The 20,124-nt window shown below is 38.8% G+C and overlaps 1 protein-coding gene across 3 annotated transcripts in view; it reads left to right on the top strand.

The window, feature by feature from the left end:
• The first annotated feature begins 3,294 nt into the window (after positions 1-3,294).
• The window catches only part of EDA2R (ectodysplasin A2 receptor), an 89,168-nt gene continuing 72,338 nt past the window's right edge, over positions 3,295-20,124 (top strand). For 2 of the 3 annotated variants that reach the window (XM_027534704.1, XM_027534706.1), the window contains exon 1: positions 3,295-3,505. The gene's annotated coding sequence lies outside the window, so the exon portion shown is untranslated. Of the gene's footprint in view, positions 3,506-8,596; positions 8,655-20,124 lie in introns of all 3 variants that reach the window. The other variant, XM_027534705.1, reaches the window with a different exon arrangement.

The following is a 20,124-nucleotide window of genomic DNA, read 5'->3' as shown; positions in this document are numbered from 1 at the left end:
AACTGAGATAAACAACTGTAATATTTTGCAGAAATGCTGCTTCAAGTTACTATGGACCTCATCCTATAAGTAGAGCTTTAGAATGAAGTATCTAAATCTTTTTTTTGTTTGTTTCCATTCCTAGTGACAGTTTTCTATCCCCACAAGGCTGTTGGTAGGTAAGAAGTAGCATGGTATAGTAAAAATGGTTCAAATCTCAATACTTCTGCTTAGCAATTCTGTGCTCATTTGGATGTCACTTAATGTTTTATATATTCCATTTAATTTTTTTTCATCTTTAAGATAGAGCTAATAATCCCCAGATCTTGGATGTGCTCTAGAAGGGTTATTCAGATAACATATAAATTGCCTATCTCAGTTCCTGCATATAGTACACATGCAAGAGTTGGCATTTCTGGCGTTTCCAATTAGTGTTGTTGTTGTTTATTTGCCAAGTTGTATCCGAATCTTTTGTGACCTCATGGACTATAGCCCGCCAGGCTCCTCTGTCCATGGGATTTTCCAGGCAAGGATACTGGAGTGAATTGCCATTTCCTTTTCCAGGTTACAATTAGTAAATTGGCATAGTAATAATAATGGCACCTTCCCATAGTAATAATAATTACAGGAAATACATGTGTAAAGAATTCTAGAGGACTATGCTACCTGTTGTTTTAAAAGTAATATTATTAGCAAATACATTTGTAGAATAGTCAGAGTTATGCAGCCTTCTCGTCACTGTGTGCTGAACTTCCAGTCCTAGGCCTAAGAAGGTAGTGTGTAGGGAAAACACAGGGATTTGACTAATTGCCTCAGTCGAAATTACATTCTCTTAGAGGAGGATTGAATCAGGAAAAAACAAATAAAATTAGAAACTAGTGACAAGAAAGTAGACTAATAAGGTTAAAATAATAATAAAAGGTAGAAAAGTAGAGGGAAAAGATTAATAATTATAGACATAGTAGTTATCACTCTCATTCTAACAGGTCTCAGTTATTGAGTTCCTGTGTCTGGAACTGGATTAGAAAGTCTATAAATATTCTCAAATCTTCTGACCTTGTTTCTTTCCATATTTTATAGATAGGGAAACAGAATTTATAAGAGATTAAAGTACTTGCCTAAAATGACACAATATGCAATTTTTTTTTTTTTTAATTTTAAGTGGCCGTTCTGGGATCCCAATTTAGACTCCAAAGACATTCTATTGTGCCCTGTCCTTATTCATTGGAGCAAGACAGCACAATGTAGCATGCTTAGAGTCAGGTTCTGGTTATAATTCTGGATTAAGCTTGTACTTGCTGTGTGCCTTTGGGCTATTCAGTTAACTTGTCTGATCTTGAGTTTCCACATATATAAAATAAGGAAAATAATACTTCAAAGAGTTGTTCTGTGGGATAAATGAGATTGTATGTATAAAGTGTTTTGAGAGTCCCAGCATTGCCAATATTATATCACTGGAGAATATCCAGTGACATAATCTGAGAAGGGTTAGAGAAATAGAGGAAAACCAGGAGATGACCATGTTTTCCAACACAAGAAATAATGTTTCCCAAAATAAAGGGTGGCTGATACTGAAAAAAAAATAAATAAATAAGAAAATGAGTGAAAATGTTCTCTAAAATGTGGAAGTATAAAGGTCATTTGTGACCTCAGGGAAAGAGCATTGGGCTAGAAGCCAGGTTACAATAAATTGGAAAGCTAATGGAAAGTGAAGACATGGAAACAGTGAATGAAGACTACTTTAGCCAGAAATTTGGCTGAGAAAGAAAGAGAGATGAGGCTATTATTTGATGAGGCAATGTGGTAAAAGATTTACTTTGCAGTGGGAAGAAGGGTATGTTTTGTGAGTAGAAAGGTTGGGCACAAGAGGGAAGGTGAATAATAATGATACTAGTGAGGCAGTAGTTTTAAAATGAGTCTTGGTTCTACTGAGTGAAGTCTAAGAGAGAGAGAAAGACAAATATCATATGATATTACTTATATGTAGAATCTAAAAATGGGAACAAACTAATTTATCTACAAAACAGAAATAAAATTACATATGTAGAAAACAAATTTATGGCTATCAGAGTGTAAGAAGGGGAAGGGATAAATTGGGTGATTGAGATTGACATATATACACTATTATATATAAAATAGATAACTAATAAGGACCTACTTATTAGAGTTCCACAGGGAATGCTATTCAGTACTCTGTAATGGCCTACACAGGAAAAGACTAAAAAAGAGTGGATATATGTATATGTATAACTGATTCACTTTGCTGTACAGCAGAAACTAACACAACATTGTAAATCAACTATACTCCAATAATTTAAAAAAAATAAAAAAACAAAGTACAAAAAATGAGGCATGGTTTATAGGGAAGGGGTGAAGGGAAGATCTTGAGCTCTTGAGGCTAGGGTTGTTGAAAGTCTCCTAAGTTTGACCTTGAAGAATGTTTCCATCTTAGCTGGAAAGGACTTGTGTTTAAAAAAAAAAAAAAAAGATAGCAAGAATGTGTCCATGGGAGAGTGCCCCCAGGCTAAAGGGTCCTCTTGCAGCCAGCTCACATTTCTTCATCCTGTGGGGCTCTGTGGCTACTCAAATTAAACATATTCAAAGTCTTTCTGACCTCTTCCATTCTGTCCTTTACCCCTGGTTCTCTAGTTAATTTATTTATTCCTTCTTCTATATACCAGTCTCCTTCCCAGCTCTGTCACATATTAGTTATTTGACATTGGGCAATCAGACTATGCCTCAGTTTTCTTATCTCTAAATTGTGAATCAAACTAGAGTAGTTATGAGGATTAAATTAGTTAATATATGTAAAACATTAAGAAGAGTGCCTGGAAGATATCAAGTGTTGCATAAGTGTTGTTATTGAGTGTTAGCTCATAATGTTTACCGATTAGTGGAAGGGAAAGGACAGACATTAAACAACCAAGCAAATTTATCAACTAAATTATTACAGATTACAATCCAGTGACAGTAAGGAAATAAGCATAATGCAGTGGACAAAGGAACGACTTGAATGAGTGAGGCTTATGTACAGAAGTGACACTCTGCCACAAAGACTCAAGTCCTCCCGAGAAGCCACAGATCTTAACCAGTTCCACAACCTCTCCTGCTTCTATTCCCTTTCTCCCTGCTTTAGTACCTGGAGTTTCCAGTTCCTGCCAAAGGTGGGGCTTTTTCACTATTCACCCACCCTTCCCCAACTCCTCCCCTACTCTCCCTGTCAGGGGTGAAACTTCTTTGTGTAGCCACGCCTAGACACTGCAGTGATCCAATAGCTGCTTCATGGGGGTGGGGAAGTAGGCAGTAGTATGAAAGGAAAGAGAATAGGTTCTGGCTGTTATTGCTGCACATGTGAAATGAGTCAGAGCAGAGCTTTGACTGTAATGGATTTCATCTACTGAGTGTGTGGTATGGAGGCTGGGGGCTGAGAAGTGGGGGCTTGGTGGGATATCTGGCCCACGCTGCAGTACACTTGTCCAAGAATTCTGTTGCTGGAGCAAGATCCATCCATCCATTCATTTACAGGGTAAGTGTGGAACACTCTCTGGTGTGGCAAGGTGGTTGAGATTTGTGGAGCATAGATATTGGAGTTCAGGATCATGTTAGGTTGATCCTGCTAAGGTGCTACAAAGTCAGAATGGCTGGGAAGGTGTCCTGTGGCTGTCTGTCTACCCACCCATCTGTATCCAGAAAGTGCTGTATAAGATGCCAGGGACCTGCACTAATACCCTGATGACCTTGGTGAGCCAGTTCCCCTGGGTAGGCTTTTTCTGTACCCCTATGTCCTTTGGAAACATGCCTGGACCGTCCAACACCCCTATCTGCAGTTGGGAGATAAGGAAGAGAAGGAGTCTAGGAGCTTAGGGAAGGGAGGGAGGAGACGGATCATATTTGTAAAGTATCCCTAAGAAAGTTGAGCTGCTGGCCTACCCACGTGGCCCCTGGGCAAGTCGGGGCTTGTGTAAAGAGCTTGTAGGTTCTATTTGGGGGCTTTCAGTTTTCACCCTCACCCACCGGGCTGGGTTTCACTTGATCCTTCATTCCTGGAAACTGAACCCAGGGCAGTGATATTTTGATCCTGCCTTATCTCAAACATTGGCCAAGGCTAAGACAGCTGTGAGAACTGGGGGACAAGAAAAGACCCGCCAGGAAACTAGGCTGGGGAAGCAGAGACTGCAAGATATTATTTAGACAGATGTTGGCAGCTTTGACCAGTATCACACCATGCAGGGTGGCTAAGGCAGGAGAGTATGGGGTATCTTCCCCTACACAATTCTGCAGTCCCTTCCTTCACCCCAGCATACCTCCAATTCAACATAACAGACTCATTGAGCACCTACTCTGTGCCACACTATATGAGACAGACATATGCCTAAAGACATAGTCTGTGCCCACTAGCACCTCGTCATGGGTATATTAGCAATTAAATAAGATAAGCTTTAAAGATCTTGTCAAAATGTTTTGATGTTGTCAGATAAGGATCACATCTAATTAAGCCAGAGAAAATCAGAAAGGGTTTTTGAATTTTTTTTTTTTTGACATTTTAGCACCTTTCAGAGCTGCAAAGCCAGACTACTTGAACTCAAATCCCATCCCTACCATTTATTAACTGTGTGACATTGATCAAGCATAATTACTACACCCTCTCTGAATTCTGTTTTAATCTAGGCTAAAGCCATAGATAATAATAGAGCTTACTTTATTAAGTTTCTGTGAGAATTAAATTAGATAATCTGTGTGAAATAATTGCACACACTTAGCACAGTGGCTGGACCAAAATAAGCATTTTATAAATGTTAACTATTATTATTATTTATGATGAGCCATGAAACACAGATAGGATTTCAACAGGTGGAAACAGGAGAGATGGCAGTCCAAGCAGAGAAAAAAACAAGAACAACTGTTTGGAGTAAGGGAAGCTCTGGGCTTGTGAAAAGAACACCAGCTGAACTGGATTTTAGATTACAATTAGGTGGAAAATGGAAGTTAAAGTTGCCATGGTAGATTGATGACAAACCATGGAAGACTTTTGAATGCTAGATTTTCTCTTTAATTCATTAGACTTTGGAAAATCATTGAAAGTTTCTGAGCTAAAGGAAGAAGACAAATCTGTGTCTCAGAAAGAATAATCTGGTAAACATGAGTTACCTTAATTGGAATAGGAAAACATGAGAGGTAGATAAACCAGATGCAGAGAGGGAATGAGACCCTGGAGGTGGTGACTATGGGAATGGAAATGAGGCAATGAATTTAACAAGATATCACAGAAGATGAATCTGCAGAATTTGGAAGTTAACAAATTACATGAGATTGAAAAAAGAAGAATGAGAGATTCAATATCTTTTGGGGTTGGTTTAGACTTTAAAATGTTGTGTATTCCACTAATTCCATCCATTTTTGTGGATGGTACAAATAGAAAGGGTATCCAATTTCTGAGTTAGACACAGCTTATTAAAGTTCTGAGTCTGCTACTTTTGCTGTTTGTGATCCTAAGCATATCAATTATTCCTTATTTCCAACCAGGACCAAAACAGTACTCATAGGACATTTAGAAATAGGTCCTGGGAGTGTGATTTTTGTACACAAGAAATGAAGTACTACTGCATTTAATGCCAACCAGTTTGATACAGCAAAGCGTTGTTCCTACTACTCACTTATTATGCAGGTAGCTAGCCCACTGAGAAATACGAATTTCTCCAAAACTGTTTAGAGGGAGAATAGTATCCATATCATAAGTTTGTTGAAAGGATTAAAAGAAGTAATCCTTGTAAAATGTCTAGCATGATATCTGATGCATAGTAGGTTTTTATGAATCATAATTTTCTTTCACTCCAATTAACTACACCTTATAAAATCTTTGCTAGTTTCTGCCTGAATACTTTCAGAGGGAATGTACTTAATAATCTCTGAGAGAGTCCATTCCCGTCATAGAAAGCCCTGACTCTGCCAAAGTTCTTCCTTTTGTTAAGCTAAACTCAGTATTCCTGTGGCTTCCAGAGGTTCTAGTCATTCTCTCTGGGGCCACTCAGAGAAGTCTACTCAGTCTCTTCAGGATAGTTCCTCAAAGATCTGAAAACCAAAGACCAGATTCTCATTCATCTTTCATTCCCAGGTCAAAAATTCTTCCATCTTTACTCTTATAGCATGCTGTTATGTCAAATAAGACTCTGAGATTTTAAGCTATGTAAGTTGGAGTGGTGGTGGTACATTCAAAGTGATGGGAAACACTAAAAGGAACATGATGGATGAATGTGACAAGTTCCTTTGTAATTTATTATTTCTTAAATTCCCACTATGTGCCATGTACTTTCAAATACATAATCCCACTGACTACTTAACCCTAGGGAAGGTCCAGGTCTTCTGGTCTTAATTGTACAGGTGGCCAAATAGGCCCAAAGAAAATGAAACTTGCTAGAAATCATCGAGTTAGTAAGTGAGCAAAAACTGGAAACCAGATTTTTCTTACTCCAAGGTCAGTTTTGTTTTGTTTTACTTTTGATACTAGGTCCTAAATTTGGAGGCTTCGAATTCTAGTCCTGGCTCTGCCACTGACTGGCTATGTAAATGAAGAGAAATTCTATACTTTCTAGAGGAGCCTCAGTCTCCCCATCTGGATCATCAAGGAAATGAGGTTAGGTTGTCTTAAAGAATCCTTTTGAGATTCCATGACAATGTTTTCAATTATTTGATGGTTTGAAGTTTTAGCCAGTTACCAAAGATGAGGGAAAAAAAAAAAAACATAATGAACTGAGGTGCCTGCCTATTACTAAAGGAGTTCAAGTAGATATGGATGGCATTCTTTATTGAGCAACAGACCTTTGGGAATAAGATGACTTTTGAATTTCTGTCTAATTCTAAGATTGTACAATACTGAACATTGTTTTATAGGATGTACATTTACATATGAGATCATGAACTTCTTGTTATATCAGTTTCACCTTTCCCCCACTATCCCGCCACCTATCTTTTCCTTAGGCAGCCTAAAAAATAAAAGTCAAGCAATATTTTGGCATCAATATCTCATCCTGTACAGACAGGCTTCACTCTATGGACTGATTCTCCCATTCATATTGTGAGGATAAGTAGCCCTGAGCTGTGCTTGCAAATGCTTATCAGTTTGTATGTCTGTTTCCTTAGGATATTTCTGGCCTGTGAGGAAGAGATAGTGCATATGATAGAATTTAGATTGCTTTGTGAGAAAAAGCACTGTTCTTATTGACATCCTCAGAGAGATAAAGCTATTCCAGATAGTCTGGTAAATTGGGCAGGGTGGAGAGAATATGGGGCAAGACCAAAGAACATTAATAAAAATCAGAAATGAGAGCACTTGAATGAGTTTTATCGAGTTCCTAACCCTGTAAAAAAATCATATTACAAATCCAGTTTCAGCTGGGAGAACTCAGTCAAGAGTATATCCTCCTTGGGAAGTCACCTAGTACTACTGGTGGTGTGTGTGTGCACGCATGCATGTGCATGCTCAGTCAATTCAGTTGTGTCTGATTCTTTGCGACCCTATGAACTATAGCCTGCTAGGCTTCTCTGTCCATGGGGATTCTCCAGGTAAGAATACTGGAGTGGGTTGCCATGCCCTCCTCCAGGGGATCTTCCTGACTCAGGGATCAAACCTATGTCTCTTAAGTCTCCTGAATTGGCAGGTGGGGTTTTTTGTTTGTTTGTTTTATCACTAGAACCACCTGGGAAGCCTACTGCTGGTGATGTAGGTAGCTTTTAATGATACCAGAATTTCATGGTATCTTGTGTTGGTCAGTACATGAATGTGACTCACTTTGGCTAGGGACACTGGGGAACAAAAGCAGTGATTTGGGGTATTGGTTGTTTGTCTGACCTGTGGCCTCTCTTCAATGTCCTTTGCTCCCAAACTCTGGGTGGAATAGAAACAACACTCATAGCAACCCCTCATATGTGTAGCACAATTTGGAGTTTCCAGAGCACTTTCACATACATTATTTCATTTATCCCTTGAACATCATCCAGGGTAGTTTTTGTACCCTTGCTCATACTTGGGAAAACTATTTTAGCAATCATTGTTTTCCTAATATGCTGGGAAAGATTGAGGGCAAGAGGAGTAGGGGATGACAGAGGATGAGATGGTTGGATGGCATCACCGACTCAACAGACGTGAGTTTGGGTAAACTCCGGGAGTTGGTGATGGACAGGGAGGCCTGGCGTGCTGCTGTTCATGGGGTCACAAAGAGTCAGACATGACTGAGCGACTGAACTGAACTGAACTGGATATGTTTTCATAATCAGCCCAAAGATGGCTGGTCTTAATTATATCACCATATTCTTAGCTACACTTTTCTCTTCCCCACTCCCTTTAACAATTTTTTCAGCAGTTTCCAGACACTAACCACATATTTATATACATTTTAGCATGCCCCCCCCCTCAATTTACAGTCTTTTAAGTTATGTTTGTCTTTTTTAGATTTGTGCTTTTTTTTATTGTGTGTTTTCACATGTTTTGAAGGAGAAAGATTTTAACTCACATGGTTAACATTTGCTTTTGGATGAATTAGAATTGCCCCATTGGATATTAATTCTATCTGTACAGTGAGAATTGTTTTTAATAAAATTTTATTTTATTTTTCTACCCCAGCATCTTTATTCTTGCTGAGTCATTATCTGTTGCTCTGTACACTGGAATAAAAAACAAGGTAAATAGTTGTGACATCTTTAACTTTGCTAGCTCTCTTTATTCTCCTCTGTTGATATACTAATCAACAGTATTGGACCAAACATTGCTATCACTAACAGTTGAAATATTTCAACCACTTTGTAAATGAAAAGAGAAGCTTGATAAAAACTGTAACAACCACCTGTGGTCTCTGAATTATTTCTATTCCATGCACATATTGTGATATATTTGAATATTAAAAGACAATCTACTTTTGTCACATACCAACAAAATAATGCATTTCCAGTCCTGATGCTCCTTCACCTACCTGTACCAACAGCTGACACTATTGCTTATCTTTTACTTCTTAAAACTTTGTCCTGTACTATCCCATCCAGGTTCTATTCTTTCTTCCCTGGATTTCCCTTCTTGGTTGCTGCTGGCTATTCTTCTTCTTCCAGCTTCAAATATGGATGTCCATTAGTGTTTCATTCTTAACATTGTTCTTAGCTCATCAAGCCTCTGTTGTGATTTACTTAGGCCAATGCTGCTTAACCTTCCAAAAGTTTTTTTTTTTTTTTTTAACTCATCTAAGGTTTAAGTATGTTTTAAAAGTGAAAGTGTTAGTTGCTCAGTTGTGTCCAACTCTTTGTGACCCATGGACTGTTGTCTGCCAGGCTCCTCTGTCCGTGGAATTCTCCAGGTAAGAAGACTAGAGTGGATAGCCATTCCCTTCTCCAGGGAATCTTCCTGACCCAGGGATCAAACCTAGGTTTCCTGCATTTCAGGCAGACTCTTTACCATCTGAGCCAACAGGGAAGCCCTATGTTTTAAAGTACCCCAGATAATTCTGATGTGCATCCATGAACTGAGCTGGTATTTTTATGCATTTGACTTATTTCTAGCCCTAACCTATGTTCTACATATTTTAATTGCCTGTTGGGCACCACCACTGACATGTTCCTTTGTTTACTCCAACTTTCCAAACTTAAAACAATTTAATACTAAGTATGTTGTTGTTGTCATTGCTTTTAACTAAAAAGGAACTCCCCTTTTGCACTCTTTGTGGTCCCAAGATTAACCTGGCTTCCCAGGCAGAAACCTTTAGAATCTTCTCTGACTTGTGTCTTTCCCTCGATTCTCATGTCCATGTAATTGTAGAGTCCTATGGACTTTCCTTGTAAGATCTGTATCTCCCATCATCACTTCCTTTCTGCTCCTAGTGCTACCATGTTTGTCCTGGCACTTATCTCCTAGGGCTTGAGCAGAAAACCTATCTAGTCATTCTTTAAAGAACAGATGAATGTTCAGAAAATATTTCTGTCCCTATAAGATTACTGAGGAAATAGTAAATTTAAGTGACAGCCTGGGAGGACCTCCATTCCCTAATTTAGAGTTCAATACTGCCTTGGAAAGCATGTCATAATCATAAGTCTTAAATTACCTGTGAGTCCTGGCTTTGTTTAATGCTAGTTAAATAAATTTCAGTTCAGTTCAGGTGCTCAGTCATGTCTGACTCTTTGCAACCTCAAGGACTGCAGCAGGCCAAGCTTTCCTGTCCATCACCAACTCCCAGAGCTTGCTCAAACTCATGTCCATTGAGTCAGTGATGCCACCCAACCATCTCATCCTCTCTCATCCCCTTCTCCCCCTACCTTCAATCTTACCCAGCATCAGGGTCTTTTCCAATGAGTCACTTCTTCCCATCAGGTGGCCAAAGTATTGGAGTTTCAGATTCAGCATCAGTCCTTCCAATGAATATTCAGGATTGATTTCCTTTAGGATTAACTAGTTTGACCTCCTTGCAGTCTGAGAGACTCTCAAGAGTCTTCTCCAACACCACAGTTCAAAAGCATCTATTCTTCAGTGTTCAGCTTTCTTTATAGTCACATCCATCCATGACTACTGGAAAAACCATAGCTTTGACTAGACAGATTTGTTGGCAAAGTAATGTATCTGCTTTTTAATATGCTGTCTAGGTTGGCCATAACTTTTCTTCCAAGGAGCAAGCATCTTTTAATTTCATGGCTGCACTCACCATCTGCAGTGATTTTTGAGCCCCCCAAAATAAAGTCTGTCACTGTTTCCATTGTTTCCCAATCTACTTTCCATGAAGTGATGGGACTGAATGCCATGATCTTAGTTTTCTGAATGTTAAGTTCTAAACCAACTTTTTCACTCTCCTCTTTCACTTTCATCAAGAGGCTCTTTAGTTCTTCTTCACTTTCTGCCATAAGGGTGGTGTCATCTACATATCTGAGGTTATTTATATTTCTCCCAGCAATCTTGATTCCAGCTTGTACTTCATCCAGCACGGCATTTTACATCATATACTCTCATTATAAGGTAAATAAGTTAAATAATGCATATAAGTTAAATAAGCAGGGTGACAATATACAGCCTTGGCATACTCCTTTCCTGATTTGGAACCAGTCTGTTGTTCCATGTCCACTTCTAACTGTTGCTTCTTGAACTGCATACAGATTTCTCAGGAGGCAGGTAAGGTGGTCTGGTATTCCCATCTCTTTAGGAATTTTCAACAGTTTATGATCCACACAATCAAAGGCTTTGGTGTAGTCAATAAAGCAGAAGTAGATTTTTTTTTGCAACTCTCTTGCTTTTTCGATGATCCAACAATTTGATGGGTCAACAATTGCCAACGATTTGTTGGCAATTTTATCTCTGTTTCCCTTTGCCTTTTCTAAATCCAGCTTGAACATCTGGAAGTTCACAGTTCACATACCCTAGAAGCCTGACTTGGAGAATTTTAAGCATTACTTTGCTAGGGTGTGAGATGAGTACAATTGTGTGGTAGTTTGAACATTCTTTGGCATTTCCCTTCTTTGGGTTTGGAATGCAAACTGACCTTTTCCAGTCCTATGGCCACCGCTGAGTTTTCCAAATTTGCTGGCATACTGAGTGCAGAACTGTCACAGCATCATCTTTTAGGATTTGAAATAGCTCAACTGGAATTCCATCACTTCTACTAGCTTTGTTCATAGTGATGTTTCCTAAGGCCCACTTGACTTCACATTCCAGGATGTCTGGCTCTAGGTGAGTGATCACACCATCATGGGTATCTAGGTCATGAAGATCTTTTTTGTATGATTCTTCAGTGTATTTGAGGTATTTTTTTTTTCACTTTAAGCCTCTGTTTTAAAAATCCATTAATTGATGATAACAATCCATGGCTTATTCTCAGAGTTATTGGAAGAAACTATTGAGCTAACTGGTATGAAACCCTTTCCAATTGTAAAACCTTTCACTAGGCCAGAAGATTGTTACCATTTTTTTTTAAATGTTTACCATTCACTCATTCAACAAATATTTATTTAGTCTCTACTGTATGCCAGGCATGTTCTAGGCATTGGGGATGAAGTACTAAACACAATGACCATGATCTCATGGTGCTTACATTTTAGTTGTGTTAGAAACAAGCAATAAAGAAGTAAATAAGTAAGATATAAAATGTGTCAGATGGTCATAAGTTCAATTGAGAAGAATGAAACAGGAGAAAGACATAGGGAATATGGTGTGAAGTTGAAGTTTTAAGAGGGTGGTTAGAAAAGCCTCCCTAAGAAGATATTATAAGATCAAAGAACTGAAGAAGGTGAGGAAAGTAGTGATGTACATATCTAGGGGAACACATGCCTGACTAAGGGAACAGTGAGTATCAAAGACCTTAAGGTGGGAGCATTTTCAGGTTAGTTTCAGGAAGAGCAAGGAGGTTGGCATGGTTTGAGTTAAGAGAATAATAGGAAGAAGAGTAGATTATGGGATCAAAGAGGTGATGGGGAGATAGGAAGATCACCTAAAGCCTCATTGGCCATTATGAGGACTTTAGTTTTATTGAGTAGGGAGAGCCATCAATGCATTTTGAGGTTGGAAGTGACATGATTTAACATGTTTTAAAGGATCATTCCACCTTCAGCCCATGTCACACTATTACTTATTCTTTCCAGAAAAATAAATGAGTAGGCCTCAAGTTACTCCCTCATCAAGTTCCCTCTAAATGTGACTGCATTTAGACTGCATTTTTCTGACTGCACCTAATATTCAGGAAAAATGTACAAGAGCCAAAAAGGGTCTTAAATGATTTTCAGGGAATTCCTTAACTACCCAGTGGTTAGGACTCTGAACTTCCACTGCTGGAGGCCTGGGTTTGATCCCTGGTTCTGGAACTCAGATCCCACAAGTTGAGTTGAGGAACCAAAACAGAAAAAAAACGATGACTTTCAAAGTTGGCTGTACATGAGAATTACCTCCTGAATTTTTAAAAATTCCAAATACATCAGAATCTCAGAAATGCAAACGAAATATATGTGTTTTTTGGAATTCCCAAGATGCACTAGGTGAGAACCACTAGTCAAAGATTTGACCAAATCCTCATGGTATGATTGGGGACCTTGAGTCCAGCAATGGGGAGGAATACACTTTTGATAGCACAGCTAGACCTGGGACCACTCACCATTCTGAGGAATGCAGAATTCACAAATATGTGGGCAGAAAGAAGATATGAAGTTTGATAGTTTGGAAGCAGATTATGGGCAAGAGAAAGCTGGGATAGAAGTGGCCCTGAGCCATGCCAAGAAAGAGAAGGCTGAGAGCCAGCACCAAGTGATAAAACATCTGGATTATAGGCCAAACATCTGGAAATAATGAAGGCATTGCACATATTAGAAGCTTGATTTTCAAAGAAATTACTATTCTCAAGCCCGCACTGAGCACCTACTTTGATTTTTGCCAGTCCCCTGCATGTGGGTGACTGGGTAGGCTCACAAGGAGAGGAATGGGCAGGGCATGGACCACCTGCTGTCTTCCTCATCCTCTTTAATCTCACATCTCCTGCACTGCCCAGGCAAGGCAAATATCTTCCATTAAGTCCTGAGTTCTTAATTTAGACCTGTCATCCTGTTTTGCCCACCCGTCCTAGATAGAGAAAGCACGTTTCATCCCACAGGCATGTGCAAGTTGAGAAGAACAGCAGTCACAAGCTGTGGCCAAAGGCAGCTGCACTGGCAGTAGTTTAAGTACCTAATATCAGCAGAAACTTGGCAATGTCAATTTTTCAGGGCACCATGAGCTCATGTGGGAATTACTATTAATGTCATTCTCATTGCTTATCCTTTTCCCTGTCAACTTGCATTCTTATTTTTCTAGATTATTTTTTTCAAAGGGGACAGGATCAGGACAAGAGGATAGACAGGGTGAACAGTCACATGACAAAGACAGACAAAATAAGGATATACTCTAGTCATCTTGCCACTTGTCAGCCCCTCTGGTTAAACCCAATCAATAACCCAAACAGCACTTAATAGATAACTTTGCATTAAAAATCATTTGGAGGCATATATAAGAATATTCATAATACCTTTTTAAATTTTAATTTGGGGAATAACAAGCATTGTCTAATAGAATGATATAGGGTAGTTCAAGGTATTAAAGGAAACGCTGAAGAACTAGGATTTTTATGAACTATAATTCTCAGGTCATAAATTTCACTTTTGTAAAGTGTACAGTTCACTGTTTTTTTTTTTTTTTTTTTAACATATTCACCAAATCACACACCATCACTACTATCTAGTTCCAGACAGTACCCATTGAGTAGTTATTTCACATTCTCTCCTTCCCTCAGCCCCTGGCAACTACTAGCCTACTTTCTGCCTCTGTGAATTGTCTATTCTGGATATTTCATATAAATGGAATCATGTATTTGTCCTTTTGTGTGGCTTCTTTCACTTAGCATTATACAAGGTCCATCCATGTTGTAGTCCTTACTGAGTATTTCACTCCTTTTTCTAGCTAAATAATATTTAATTGTATTGCCAGTACTCTTGCCTGAAAAATCCCATGGACGGAGGAGCCTGGTAGGCTGCAGTCCTTGGGGCCGCTAAGAGTCGAGCACGACTGAGCGACTTCACTTTCACTTTTCACTTTCATGCATTGGAGAAGGAAATGGCAACCCACTCCAGTATTCTTGCCTGGAGAATCCCAGGGACAGAGGAGCCTAATGGGCTGCCGTCTATGGGGTCACACAGAGTCGGACATGACTGAAGTGACTTAGCAGCAGACTACACTTTGTTTATCCACTTATCAGTTGATTTATATTTGAGTTGTTTCTACGATTTGGGCTATTATGAATAGTGGTGCTAAGAATATTCATGTCCAGATTTTTGTGTGAATATGTATTTTCATTTATTTTGGTTATATAACAAAAGATAGGAATTGCTGGATCACATGGTAACTTTATGTTTAATATTTTCAGGAACTGCAAAACCATTTTTCAAAGAGAGTACACCAGCTTACATTTACCAGCAGTATATGAAGTTGCAATTTACCACATCCTTCCCAACATTTAATCATCCCCCTTTTTTTTATTATGGCCACTTTAGTGGGTATGAAATAGTATTCATGGTGATTTTGATCAACATTCCTCTAATTGCTAATGATGTTAAAGCATCTCTTTTTTTTTTTGTCCTTATTGGCCATTTTAATATGTTTTTTGAGCAACGTATATTCAAATATTTAATTAGATTATTTGTCCTTTTATTGTTGAGTCATAAGATTTCCATATTGTATGTGCTAAGTGTGTGCTAAGTCACTTCAGTCATGTCCGACTCTGTGCAACTCTATAGACTGTAGTCTGCCAGGGTCCTCTGTCCATGAGATTCTCCAGGTAAGAATAGTGAAGTGTGTTGCCATGCCCTCCTGCAGGGGATCTTCCCAACCCAGAGACTGAACCAGTATCTCCTATGTCTCCCGCATTGACAGGCAGTTTCTTTACCACTACTTCCCTGGTAGCTCAGAGGGTAAATCATCTGCCTTCAATGCAGGAGACCTGGGCTTGATCCCTGGGTCGGGAAGATCCCCTGGAGAAGGGAATGGCAACCCACTCCAGTATTTTTGCCTGGAGAATCCCATGGCTGGAGGAGCCTGGTAGGCTACAGTCCACAGGGTCACAAAGAGTTGGACACGACTGAGCAACTTCCCTTTCCCTTTCTTTACCACTAGTGCCACCTGGGAAGCCCATTATATATATATATATATATATATATATATATATATATATATATATATGTGTGTGTGTGTGTGTGTGTGTGTGTATTACAATATATATATTATATAATATATATATTTTATTACAATATATACATTATACATGTGTATTTTATATATATATATGTGTATATACACACATACATTGATATATAGTTTGTGTGTTCATGCTTAGTTACTCAGTTGTGTCCGACTCTTTGGGACCCCGTGGATTGTAGCCTGCAAAATCTGTCCATGGAATTCTTTAGGCAAGAATACTAAAGTGGGTTGCCATTCCCTTCTCCAAGGGATCTTCCCAACCCAGAGATCGAACCTGGGTGTCCTGCATTGCAGGTGGATACTTTGCTGTCTGAGCCACCAGGGAAGCCCTTCATATAGCTTGTCAGTTCTCTATAACTTACAGTTTTTTTTTTTTTTTCCTGTTATGTGGGTTGTCTTTTTATTTTTTTTAAATTTTATTTTATTTTTAAACTTTATGTAATTGTATTAGTTTTGCCAAATATCAAAATGAATCTGCCACAGGTATACATGTGTTCCCCATCCTGAACCCTCCTCCCTCCTCCCTCCCCATACCATCCCTCTGGGTCGTCCCAGTGCACTAGCCCCAAGCATCCAGTATCGTGCATCAAACCTGGACTGGCATCTCGTTTCATACATGATATTTTACATGTTTCAATGCCATTCTCCCAAATCTTCCCACCCTCTCCCTCTTTTTCTTGATAGTGTCCTTGAAGCACAAAAGTTTTAAATTTTGGTTAAGTAAAATTTATGTATTTTTTTCCTGTTTTGTTGTGTTCCTTTTGGTGCTATGATCTAAGAAATCATTGCCTAATCAAAGATCATGGTTTATACCTATATTTTCCTATAAGAAAAAAATTTAATTATAAACATTTTTGTTTCCTTATAAAAACTCCTTTAAGAGTTTTATAGTTTTATATCTTTCATTTAGAGGTTTGGTCCATTTTAAGTTAATTTTATATATGGTATGAGATAAGAGTCCAATTTGATTCTTTTTCATGTGACTATGCAGTTGTCACAATATGTTTTTTTGAAAAGCTTATTGCTTTCCCATTGAATTGTCTTGGCACTCTCTTTGAAAATCATTTGACCATAGTGTAACAACTTTATTCTAAATGGCCGCAAATTAGAAACAGCCCCAAAAGGGAACCCTCTTACACTGTTGTTGGGAATGCAAACTAGTACAGCCACTATGGAGAACAGTGTGGAGATTCCTTAAAAAACTGGAAATAGAACTGCCTTATGACTCAGCAATCCCACTGCTGGGCATACACACTGAGGAAACCAGAATTGAAAGAGACACGTGTACCCCAATGTTCATTGCAGCACTGTTTATGATAGCTAGGACATGGAAGCAACCTAGATGTCCATCAGCAGATGAATGGATAAGAAAGCTGTGGTACATATGCACAATGGAATATTACTCAGCCATTAAAAAGAATACATTTGAATCAGTTCTAATGAGGTGGATGAAACTGGAGCCTATTATACAGAGTGAAGTAAGCCAGAAAGGAAAACACCAATACAGTATACTAATGCATATATATGGAATTTAGAAAGATGGTAATGATAACCCTATATGCGAGACAGCAAAAGAGACACAGATGTATAGAACAGTCTTTTGGACTCTGTGGGAGAGGGAGAGGGTGGGATGATTTGGGAGAATGGCTTTGAAACATGTATAATATCATATAAGAAATGAATCACCAGTCTAGGTTTGATGCAGGATACAGGATGCTTGGGGTTGGTGCACTGGAATGACCCAGAGAGATGGTATGGGGAGGGACGTGGGAGGGGGGTTCAGGATGGGGAACATGTGTACACCCGTGGTGGATTCATGTTGATATATGGCAAAACCAATACAATATTGTAAAGTAATTAGCCTCCAATTAAAATAAATAAATTTAAATTAAAAATAAAATTAAAAAAAAGAAAGAAACAGCCCAATGCCCATCAACCAAAAGAAAAAAAAAAAAACACACATAAAATAAATTATGGCATATCCAAACAGTGGAATACTATACAGCAATGGTAAGGAATAAATGTTGCTATACACAATGTCATGGGTAAATCTCACAGATGTTGTACTGAGCAAAGAAAGCCAGAAACAAAAGAAGGCTCTCATATGAATCAAATTTACATGACATTCAAGGACAGGTTAAACTAATAATGGTGATAGAAGTCAGAATAGAAATTACTTCAGAGAAGGAAATGGCATTGACTGGGAAGGGGTATGAGAGAGTCTGCTGAGGTAATGAAAAGGTTTTTTATCTTTATCTGGAAGCATTTGTATGAGTATATTCCCTGGTGGCTCAATGGTAAAGAATCTGCCTGCAATGCAGGAGACACAGGAACTGTGGGTTATATTCCTGGTTCGTGACGATCCCCTGAAGGAGGACATGGCAACCCACTCCAGTATTATTGTCTGGAGAATGCCAGAGACAGAGGAGCCTTGTGTGCAATAGTCCATGGGGTTGCAAAGAGTCAGTGATGACTGAAGTGACTTAGCACACATCCATACATATGTCAAAATTTTATAGATCCATCTATGTTGCTGACTTATACAGCAGTTTGGAGGATTCAGATGTATCTTCTGGGATACTTTGGAAGAGTGTCTAGCTGCAGTTATAGGGCACCTCAGAGTAGCTCTGATTTTCTCAAAACTTAGTTATTCTCTTTCACCTTCTCTTAAAATAAAAAGGCAGTACATGTACTACAGGACACTGCTGACCACAGGGAAGAACTTGACATAAGGCCTGAGTTTGTCCCTTGGTAATAATTTAACCATTATTAGACAATTTTACTCATAGCCATGACCTCTTCATAACAGATCAGAGTCATTGTGGCTTCTCTTTAAAAAAGGTAATTTGTTAAACTTATTGTGAAAGACAGTTTAATTTGCTTGCTTGGGATAAACAGTTTGACAAAGTAGAAGGAAAAAAAAAAAAAGCCCTATGTTTGTTCCCTGGAGCCTGATATGGGGATTTGGCCATACACCTAACTTGCCTACTCACAGGTCTCAAAGCCAAGGTTAGAGGGACATATTAAGATTCATGCCACATGACATTTATTAGATGGAAGGGGCTCTGGATACCAAATATAATAAAGTGTCTCAGATACCCAAAGGGCAGAAACAGATGCTATGGAGATTTCAGATGCCTATATTGGGAGCTTATCATAAGGGCATGACTGCTCTTTGGCTCCTGCCAATGATTTTCTGTTTTTGTGGGCAAGAATAGGATACAGGGGAGTTGCCCAGACCAGTATTCTGGCCCTGTGCCCATGACACTTAATTATCTTGTCATGAGAGCTGTGAGACCACTGATAGTTCTTGTTCCTAATGACATGATGCGGGGTAGGGAGGGGAGTGTGCCTACTGAGGCTGACACTATGGGTCAATAATAAAAACAACAGACGGGGGCATCTTAAGCTTATGTAAAAAATAGATTTTGTAGTCTACTTTGTTCTGAATTAAGAAATGGGAAAGAATGGCCCAGTTGATCGTGGGAAAAGGTACATTCAAGCAAGAATCCCAGACAGGAAAACTTACTCCATTGCTACTGGGGACTTTTAAAGGGAGGAATGATGGTATCTAGCACAAGTTATACATACACACTCTCCTCTCTTCTGACTGGAAGTACACATTTAGGATTTTATATACTTTGAGAAACCACCTTAAGTTCACCGTGGTATGAGGTTAAGGAGTGAACAAAAGAACCTCACCCCACCTTTCTCTTTGAGCAATGCAAGCCCCATGTATCAGTTACTTACAGTAAAATTCATCTTTGTAGAAAATTACCTCTCTATATACTCAACTCTATCTTATTTTGTATAACTTCTCAAATCCTTCAGAATGCTTTGATGGACCTTAGTTCATTTAATCATTCCAAGGACTATATAAGGTAGGTAAGGAACGTACCGACCCCTTTCTTCAGATTAAGTAACTGAAGCCAGAAAAAATAAAGTGACTCATACAGAATCATAGATTGAAAGAAGAGCCAAGTAAGTTGACCAACCATCCCAGTTTACCTGAGACTGTCCTAGTTTCAACCCTGAAAGTCCCATATCCTGAGGAAGCTTATTAGTCCTCAACAAACCTGTATCCAGGATAGAACCGATATCTCCCAACTCTTTGACCAATGCTAGTGCCAGTGCCCTATACCATTTGTATTTTGAAACCTGTGAGTAGTGTTTCCTTTTCTCTGCACTTTGATGTACCAGGACATTTCTTCAAGCTGGATCATTCTCCCCTCCCACGCTTCCAAGGACAGAAGCAATGACAGCTAGTTGTCTTCAAAGGTACTTGAGACAGTTTTGGCAAAAGAGAACCATGCTTCAGCTTTCTCATCCACAAAGGGATAATAATCTCTATTGCTTGCAACATGAATGTTATGTGGATCAAATATAATGAGTATGAAAGTGCTTTCAAAACTGTT

The sequence above is a fragment of the Bos indicus x Bos taurus genome, chromosome X (genome assembly GCF_003369695.1).
Source record: "Bos indicus x Bos taurus breed Angus x Brahman F1 hybrid chromosome X, Bos_hybrid_MaternalHap_v2.0, whole genome shotgun sequence".
Taxonomy (NCBI): Eukaryota; Metazoa; Chordata; class Mammalia; order Artiodactyla; family Bovidae; genus Bos; species Bos indicus x Bos taurus.
This window is presented reverse-complemented; position numbering and strand designations above follow the sequence as displayed.